The sequence below is a fragment of the Engraulis encrasicolus genome, unplaced genomic scaffold, assembly GCF_034702125.1.
Source record: "Engraulis encrasicolus isolate BLACKSEA-1 unplaced genomic scaffold, IST_EnEncr_1.0 scaffold_67_np1212, whole genome shotgun sequence".
In the NCBI taxonomy this organism is placed as follows: Eukaryota; Metazoa; Chordata; class Actinopteri; order Clupeiformes; family Engraulidae; genus Engraulis; species Engraulis encrasicolus.
This window is the reverse complement of record NW_026946005.1, coordinates 90,001-100,000: the sequence shown is the minus strand read 5'-3', so window position 1 is coordinate 100,000 and position 10,000 is coordinate 90,001. Positions and strand designations below refer to the sequence as shown.

Sequence of the window (10,000 nt, the reverse complement as noted above, 5' to 3'; positions counted from 1 at the left end):
TGTGTGTGTGTGTGTGTGTGTGTGTGTGTGTGTGTGTGTGTGTGTGTGTGTGTGTGTGTGTGTGTGTGTGTGTGTGTGTGTGTGTGTGTGTGTGTGTGTCATCACCCTCTCTGAGTTGCCCAGTATATGAGTTGATGTCATTGTTCAGGTACATAGTGCACGTGTTTGTGGAAGGAGAGAGAGAGAGAGAGAGAGAGAGAGAGAGAGAGAGAGAGAGAGAGAGAGAGAGAGAGAGAGAGAGAGAGACGGGTTGGTGGAGTGGTGCAGAATAAATTCCCTGCAGCTGGTCTTTGTTCGGCAGCAGCAAAGCTGTGTGTGCAGCGAGTGTAAAAGTTAGTGTCGCTTCGCTACTGTACCAACATGTTGCACAGCTTTCAGCCGAGAGAGAGAGAGTGGATACTGAGAGAGAGAGCGGGGGGGGTGCAGCCAGCGAGGGAGAGAAACCCAGAAACCTGCATCGCGAGCTTGCATCCCGTTTAAAGTGTGGTGACTGCAGCTCGTGAGATTTGGAGAAAGCAGCCTGGAGCGGTAGCACCGACAGACAGACAGACAGACAGCTCCTCTCTTCTCTTCTCTTCTCTTCTCCCCGGTTACAGCAATCCTCTTATAGGCTGCCCAACCAAGCACTCTTCCTCTGTGTGTGTGTGTGTGTGTGTGTGTGTGTGTGTGTGTGTGTGTGTGTGTGTGTGTGTGTGTGTGTGTGTGTGTGTGTGTGTGTGTGTGTGTGTGTCCGAGGAATCTCAAATGCTTAATCTGAACGTGTGTTTCACATGTAAAGTGAGTGGTGTGCGTGTGCGTGTGTGTGTGTCTAGAGTGCATGTGCGCTGGATCACCGGATAAAGTGTGCTGGCGGAAATTACCGCCTCATCTGGTATTCGATTTGCCGTCAGGGCTGCGCGAGCCCTCTACATTACACGCCACCAGCTCCCGAGCTGCTCAGCTCTCCTCGCGAGCCAGAGTCAATAATCGTGAGCCCGAGACCGAGAGAGCTTCCGTAGGCTGACGGACGTGTTGGACTTGACTCATTTGCGCTGGTGTTGTGAGCGGGCTGATGTAATAACCGTAGTGTATCACCCCTGTCTGCCTGGCTCTCCTTTCTTTTCACGCTGACTTGTGTTCGATGAAAGTGAAGGACGTACCGTTTAAAACAGAGAGTGCGTCAGGTGCACGCACATGTAGAGTACGGGGAGGGGGCGATTCTATTGTAGGGGTGCACAGGAATTCCATGCAGAGGTGACTGGCAGTGCAGTAGGTTTACACACACACACGTACACGCACGACATGTGTGTGTGAGTGTGCGTAAAATGACGCCTGGAGTGTTTAGGGACTGGCCCGCGTGCGCCAGAGAGGGAGAGAAAAACAAACAGCTCGTTCATCACACGCGAGCGACACACGTGCATGTCCAGCAGAATGTTCGGCTTCTGACTGGAGCTGTCACTCCGATGGCTCAGGTGAACAAAGAAACACATGACATCACTCTGCCTTAGCACGGTGTGTGTGTGTGTGTGTGTGTGTGTGTGTGTGTGTGTGTGTGTGTGTGTGTGTGTGTGTGTGTGTGTGTGTGTGTGTGTGAGAGAGAGCGAGAGAAGCAGTGTGTGTGGGAGGGTGAGTGAGAGTGCAGAACATGTATTTTAGTACTATAACTGTAACATCTAGACAGCATCGATGAGTAGAGAGAACTGTGTGAATATTCGGGTTTTTTCCCCTCTTTTTGTGAAGAGGTTGTTGGAGCGAACAGTAAGAGTGTGTGCAGTATGTAAAGAAAATATACAGTATGTACCGTCTGCATCTGTGTTTCTGTGTGTAGAAAAGAGGACAAGAAATAGTCTTATCTGAATTAGAATGGCCTTTGGGTATGTAGTGTGTATGTTTGTAGTGTGAGCGAATGTTTCTTTGCTGCAGTGGAATCAAAGGATGTTTGTCATGTGACAGATAGATCCATATCTATAGAATAGCAGTTGGCTGGATGTCCTCATCTGAACACGTTGTTGCTTCAGGGTGAAAATGATGTTATCTTAGTATGAACACGATGATTTTTCAGAGTTAATTATGTTACCTCACGGTGAACATGATTTTATGTTACGGTGTATATGAATATGATGTTGAATATGATGTTATATTGATGTAAACATGATGCAGTTACCTCAGTGTAAATGTCATGCTACCTTGGACTCTAAGGCTCTAAGAGTGAGGAGTTTACCTTCATCAAAACATGATTTTGCCCCACTAATCAGGATTTTACCTTATTCAAAACATGATTTTGCCTCAACGATCATGATTTTACCTTAAAGAAAACATGATTTTGTAGTGATCATGATATAACCTCAATGAAAACATGATTTTGCCTCAGTGATCATGATATAACCTCAATGAAAACATGATTTTGCCTCAGTGTAATTGTGATGTTTTGTCAGACTGGGCTGCCAAGCTAAAGACACTTCATGAATCACCTCCTCAGCAGGTCACAGCAGGGCCTGGATATATAGAGCCATATATAGACCCTCACCATTGATTTTATTGAGTCAAGTTGACCGGGCCGGAAAATAAAGATGTGTAGTGCAGAGACAGCCATGGGAATCAGAGAGAGAGAGAGCGCGAGAGAAAGAGATATCAAAAGAAGAACATAGGGATTGGAATCTTTGAGACAGTGACAGGATCTAAGAAAGGGAGAGAGAGAGAGCGAGAGAGAGAGAGAGAGAGAGAGAGAGAGAGAGAGAGAGAGAGAGAGAGAGAGAGAGAGAGAGAGAGAGAGAGAGAGAGATCAAATGTGGAACATACAGATGGGAATCTGAGTCAGTGTCTGAGAGAGAGAGAGGGAGAAAGAGAGAGAGAGAGAAAGAGAGAGAGAGAGAGAGAGAGAGAGAGATGGAGAAAGAGAGAGAGATGGGGTCTAAGAAGGAAAGCGAGTGAGAGGCATGGGAGATGGGAATGAAGGAAAGCGATGAGAAGAGTCAGAGTTGGGAGAAGCGATGGGAATTGGACATCGTGTTCAGGCCAACAGAGAACTGTGCCGGTACACGTTTTCCGCACCAAATCTCAAACCAATTGATGTGTTTACACAAATAATCTGAGACTTTGAACAGCTATGTTGGTTCACACAGTGAATGTGGAAAGAGGTGGGAGAAGAGATAGGATCTGAGGTGGAATGGCAATGGGAAGGTTGACAGAGGAAATAATTTCTCTCTTTCTCTCTCTCTCTCTCTCTCTCTCTCTCTCTCTCTCTCTCTCTCTCTCTCTCTCTCTCTCTCTCTCTCTCTCTCTCTCACCTTTTTTTTCCCTCTTTCATACCATGATTCCACAACAAGTCTCCAACCGAATGACATGCTCATGATGACAATCTGAGTGTTTGAGAACAGTTATGTTGGTTCACACCAGGACTGTATTAAGACACTGTGGTGCCCCTGGGCAATAATACCTCGCAGGTGCCCCCTTTATGAACAATATTTGTAGCGTTTTTGTCATGTGGTGCCCCCTCACTGGCTGTAAATGATTGGTGCCCCTGGGCCCTCTGCCGCTGACCTTTATGGATAACCCGGTCCTGGTTCACACCGTGTTGTTTTCTCTTTGAACAGTGATAACAATAGATGTTCATCAGAGTAGGTATGGTACAAACCGCACAGAAAACCGAAACTGTACAATTCACACACCATACCGAACCGTGAAATGCAGTTCGTGGCAAAACGCAATTCATGTACTGCCCAGAAAAACAGAGATTCTAGGAGTATCTTATCCAGTCTCTCTGATTAAGACATTGGCCTATAAGACCAATCAGAGGATGACACAATTAAAACCACACCATTTTCACATTATAAGCCTACACAAACCATATATAGGATATTTAGTGATAAGTCTGATTCTATTAGCCACTTGAAAGAGGGCATTTGGAACGCTCAGACAGCGCACATCAGCTGACGACAGCTGATTCAACTTGCGCATCATCACTTTATAATTGCAGTTATATAAATATGGTTTAATATTCCCAGTGCACCATTTATCATGAACTAAAAAAAGAACCGTAGAGAACCGAAAACCGTGACCTTGATACCGTGATATGAACCGAACCGTGAATTTTGTGAACCGTTCCACCCCTACATTAGCCTGGTCCTGACCATCCCATAATAGTATCATTTCATTTCGTATTTATTGTCTGGCATTTGTTTGCTCTGAAGCGATTGTAGGAAGCAGGAAGTTTGCACTCAGTTATGGTTTGAAATTATTGGACACCTCTCACCCAATCGTTGGCAGTTACTCAACAACAACATAGCGCAGACCAATGGCTCTGGCGCAGATGTGTACGTCATTGTCACGAGCGTCCTCCCCCTTTCGCCCCCACGTGGGGGGCGTATTCGCTTATTGGCTGTTTTCTTGGGGGGCGTTGCGATTAAAATTCTACTGCTCCAAGCACTCCACAGAGAAGCACGGCCAGACTACAGTAGTGGAGCCAATCCTTTGGCGGAAGTACGTAGGATGGCTCGCGAGGCTACCCCTACATCAGGGTAACATGCTGTAAAATGAACCGCGTTAGCCTGGGAAATCCCATGCTGCTTAGTAATCAACCAGTGCTCTCCCCCATCCTCCTCCATGACTGAGGTACCCTGAGCATGGTACCGCCCCGCCGCACTGCTCCCCATGGGGCGCTACTGAGGGCTGCCACCTTGCACGGGTGAGGCATAAATGCAATTTTGTTGTGTGCAGTGTGCAGTGTTCACTTGTGTGCTGTGGAGTGCTGTGTCACAATGACAATGGGAGTTGGAGTTTCCCAATGGGCTTTCACTTTCACTTTCTTTCACAATTCTTCCGATCTTAAAGACAGCATGGAGTCTACCCTCAGCGAGGGTACCAGATCATGGTCCCTGTCTCTCTCCGATTAGAGGGCAGGGAGGCTTGGAAAGGCGATGACTGCAGTTTGTTTGAATAGATACAACTGACACAATTGGCTATGGCTACGTATGACAAATGATACATATTTGAAACGCCCAATACACAGCCGTCGTCAGTCGTAAACCACACACCTTCTACGGGATTTACAGTAGGCAGGTCTCCAGACCTTATTTCCACTTTTGACTAGGTCTGGTGGTAACCAGATGAGAATTCCATGTAGTATTCCATGAAATACTCTGGTCGTTTCCCTGTTAAGCATTACATTACATTATATTGCATTACATTGCACTTTGCTGACGCTTTTATCCAAAGCGACTTACAGTTATTGTTTTTCAGGGTATTGGTGACAGTCCCTGGAGCAGTGTGGGGTTAGGTGCCTTGCTCAAGGGCACTTACAGTAAGCCATAGATGGAGGTGTAGGGAGAGATCAGGTGGGATTTGAACCTACAACCTCCAGATTGAAAGACCAACTCCCTAACCCAGGGTTTCCCAACCTTTCCCAACTTCAGTCCCACTTGAAATGGTCCCAAATGCCTGTTATTATGTTATTAAAACATAACCTCCTTGGTGGATGTAATAAAATGCAAATAAATAAACATCAACAGTGGTGTGGGGACATTGCATTACATTACGTTACATTACAATTGGCAGATACTTTAATCATATGCGAACAGGCACCAGCAGCGCTCTCGCTGCCATGAAAACAGCATGAGAGAGAGAGAGAGAGAGAGAGAGAGAGAGAGAGAGAGAGATGGAAATCTAAGATGCAGAAAAAAAGGGGGGGGGGGTGTCCTGGAATCTGGGAGGAGAGATGAAAAATAAGAGTGTGTATGAGAGAGAGAGGAGAGAGAGAGAGAGAGAGAGAGAGAGAGAGAGAGAGAGAGAGAGAGAGAGAGAGAGAGAGAGAGAGAGAGAGAGAGAGAGAGAGATTAACTTAGGTAGAGACAGATAAGAATCTGGGAGAGAAAATGAGAATCTTGGACAAAGGAAAGGGTAGAGAGAGAGAACATGGTAGAAGAAAAGAGAACAGAAGTGTGTGTGTGTGTGTGTGTGTGTGTGTGTGTGTGTGTGTGTGTGTGTGTGTGTGTGTGTGTGTGTGTGTGTGTGTGTGTGTGTGTGTGTGTGTGTGTGTGTGTGTGTGGGGGGGGTGTTAGTGTGTAAATGTTAAGAGAGATCATCTGGAAATGCGGATGTGAGACCATATGGGAATATACATGAAGAGTTCAGATGCAAAACCCCCTAAGTGCCTTTTCAGAAAATAATCTTAATTCATTTTTATTTAATACAAAGCTATCAAAATTGCATTTTTTTATTTATGTAATATAACTATTAATATGTATTATCAAGTACATAAATGTAAACCAAACCAACAACAGGGTTCTCTAAAAATATAGAAGTGCAGGTCTTCAGAAATGGAGTTAGGGGGTTTTGCATCTGAACTCTTCACATGTAGGCCCTATATAAGAGTTAGATGGGAATCTGAGGTGCCGAAATGTAAATGTGTACATGTGAGATGGGAATCCAGAAGAGAGACCATAAGGGAATACAGTATATGTAAAAGAGAGAGAGAGAGACGGGAGTTGGTGGTGGAGAGAGTGATCAATGAGCTTTGATCCGCCCTGCTTGACATGCCATTATGCTTCTATTCTCTTCAGCCCCACATGATGCCCAGGCTGTAGCCTGGGAAATCCCATGCTGCTTTGTACAATCACACCGATCATCTGAAAGAAAGAGAGCATGCGTTCTTCACCAAAAGCGGAGTTCTGAGCAAGGGAGCCAATAAGAAAGCATGTGTTCTACACCAAGCTGAGCAAGGGAGCCAATCAGATCAGGGGTCTGAAAGCATGCGTTCTTCACCAAAAGCGGGCGTTCTGAGCAAGGGAGCCAATAAGAAAGCATGTGTTCTACACCAAAAGCGGGGTTCTGAGCTAGGGAGCCAATCAGAGCGGGGGTCTGAAAGCATGCGTTCTTCACCAAAAGCGGAGTTCTGAGCAAGGGAGCCAATAAGAAAGCATGTGTTCTACACCAAGCTGAGCAAGGGAGCCAATCAGATCAGGGTCCTGAGCAAGGAAGCCAATCAGAGCGGGGTTCTGAGCAAGGGAGCCAATCAGAGAGCATGTAGGGGTGTAGAGGCGATGGAACGCAATACAGTTCTTGACAAACGGAAGCTTGCAGTTTAGAATGGATGCTACTGGCATAATTGCCTATGTATATTCTACCTGTAAATGATACATGCGTAATGCCCAATGGGCAACCGTAGGGCTGCTCGATTATGAGAAAAATCAATATCACGATTATTTCTTTTTTGGCCTTTATTGATGACAGGACAGTGTGAGAGGTGGACAGTAAGCGAATGGGGAGAGAGATGGGGAGGGGTCGGCAAATGACCCAGGCAGGGAATCGAACCCGGCTCGGCGGCATGGCAGACAAGTGCCCTACCGGTTGGCCACGGCAGGGCCAATATCACGATTGTTTCAGTCAATATTGATATCACGATTTTTTTTAGACGATATTTGTTTTAAAGACAAATAATGCTGAATAGTGCTGAACAATTCACAATCTTCCCTCTCTTCAGCAGTGTGTGTGTAGGGCCATAGAGAAACACAGTGGTGTTTTGCATGAGTGTTGGGTAGCAAGTCTGCTCTGTGCTAAAGGCCTTTTTGAATAAGTGCCCCCTGGACCTCATCATAAGCCTCCAAACGCCCCCTTGACCATGTTAAAGCCTGCCAATGCCCTCCCCCCTTAGTGTCGAGAAATAAGTAAGGGTTAACGTTCGGCGAGAAGGTCGCTACCGTGGAATAGCAGCACGACAGAGAGAATCTTTAGACCCCGACGCGGAGCGGAGGGGTCTTGTTCTCTCTGAAGTGCTGCTATTCCACAAAGCGACCGACTCGCCGAAAGTTAACCCGCTTATTATATGGATATACTTAAATGATTCACACATGGCGGGGACATTTCTTTAGGCCTATTTAATGTTAAGATTGTTGCTGCGCAAAACAAAACAGTGCCGTTGTGGAACACCGCTAGGCAACAGCTAGGTAGCCAGGACAACAGGTGTTGTCTATCACAGCAGCTGATTAGAGTCTTGTTGAAAAGTCGCTTTAGCAGTGAAAAGTCTTGTTGCCATTGACAGCGGTCTGTTATAGACCAACCCGTCCGTTATCGAAAAATAACAGACGTGCGAACGTTGGGGAGCCCCGTTGAAATGAATGGAGCATTCGACTGATGGCGTCACACCATATAATAAAATAGACTAATGCCACCCCCCACCCCCCCACCCCCCATGGCAACTACGCACCGCCCTCTCTCAGCTGTCCTATCAACGCCCCCCTAGGGCTCCCCAAATGCCCCCTGGAGGGTGTTAGAACCCCGGTTGAAAAACACTAGTCCAGACCGATAACTCGGTGCTACTCCGATACTGTGTGAGGCTTCAGGAGATTTACTAACGTTCTACTGATCCTGTTTGAGGCTTCAGGAGGGAGGTTTACTAACGCTCTACTGATACTGTATGAGGCTTCAGGAGGGAGGTTTACTAACGTTCCTCCGATACTGGATGAGACTTCAGGAGGGAGGTTTACTAACGTTCTACTGATACTGTATGAGGCTTCAGGAGGGAGGTTTACTAACGTTCTACTGATACTGTATGAGGCTTCAGGAGGGAGGTTTACTAACGTTCTACTGATACTGTATGAGGCTTTGAGAGGGAGGTTTACTAACGTTCTACTGATACTGTATGAGGCTTTGAGAGGGAGGTTTACTAACGTTCTACTGATACTGTATGAGGCTTCAGGAGGGAGGTTTACTAACGCTCTACTGATACTGTATGAGGCTTCAGGAGGGAGGTTTACTAACGTTCTACTGATACTGTATGAGGCTTCAGGAGGAACGTTCTACCGCTGAACTCTGCTAGTTGGCATCCATTACACTCACCCCCCTAATAGTTGGGTCATCTATAGAAGTTCTGTGACCGTGGAGAGGAAAGGTTCGTTTCTCACTGGATTTGTCATCTATAAAGGTTAAATGAAAAAAATGAGCAGGGGTGCCCCTCACAATACTGTATGAGGCTTCAGGAGAGAGGTTTACTAATGTTCTACTGATACTGTATGAGGCTTCAGGAGAGAGGTTTACTAATGTTCTACTGATACTGTATGAGGCTTCAGGAGAGAGGTTTACTAATGTTCTACTGATACTGTATGAGGCTTCAGGAGGGAGGTTTACTAACATTCTACTGAAACTGTATGAGGCTTTGAGAGGGAGGTTTAGTAACGTTCTACCGATACTGTATGAGGCTTCAGGAGGGAGGTTTACTAACGTGCTACTGATACTGTATGAGGCTTTGGGAGGGAGGTTAACTAATGTTCCTCCGATACTGTATGAGGATTCAGGAGGGAGGTTTACTGAAGTTCTACCGCCGATCTGCTAGTTGGCATGGGTTACACCCTCATCTATGTATTCATGTCATCATGCCACAGCAGACGTGCTCCTACCCTCAGGCCGTCAGCAGTGTGTAGCCTACATTGCTGTGCATGGCTGATGGCTGTACTCAAGTGTGTGCTGTAGTGTATGTACGTATACGGCAACGTGCAATAATGTGCAATAACCTGGGTTAGGGCTTTGTGTATGTTATGTATTTCTGTCTTTATGTAAACTGTCAAGCACCTTAATTTCTCTCGGGATTAATAAATGTACTCTACTCTACTCTACTGCACTCTAATCAACACTACTCTACTCTACTGTCTTCTACTGTACTTTTCCACTTTTTTTTACTCTACTCTACTCTACTCTACTGTACTCTACTCTACTCTACTCTACTGCACTCTAATCAACACTACTCTACTCTACTGTATTCTACTCTACTCTACTCTATTCTACTCTACTCTACTCTATTCTACTCTACTCTACTGTACTCTACTCTACTCTACTCTACTCTACTGTACTCTACTCTACTCTACTCTACTCTACTGTACTCTACTCTACTCTACTCTACTCTACTCTACTCTACTACTGTACTGTACTCTACTCTACTCTACTCTACTGTACTGTACTCTACTCTACTCTACTCTACTCTACTCTACTCTACTGTACTCTACTCTACTCTACTCTACTCTACTACTCTACT

The 10,000-nt window shown here is 45.8% G+C and overlaps 1 protein-coding gene across 1 annotated transcript in view; it reads left to right on the top strand.

Annotated features, from left to right (window-relative positions):
• gria1a (glutamate receptor, ionotropic, AMPA 1a) overlaps positions 1 to 10,000 on the top strand; it is a 67,637-nt gene that overhangs the window by 85 nt on the left and 57,552 nt on the right. The gene's annotated exons all lie outside the window — the stretch shown is intronic.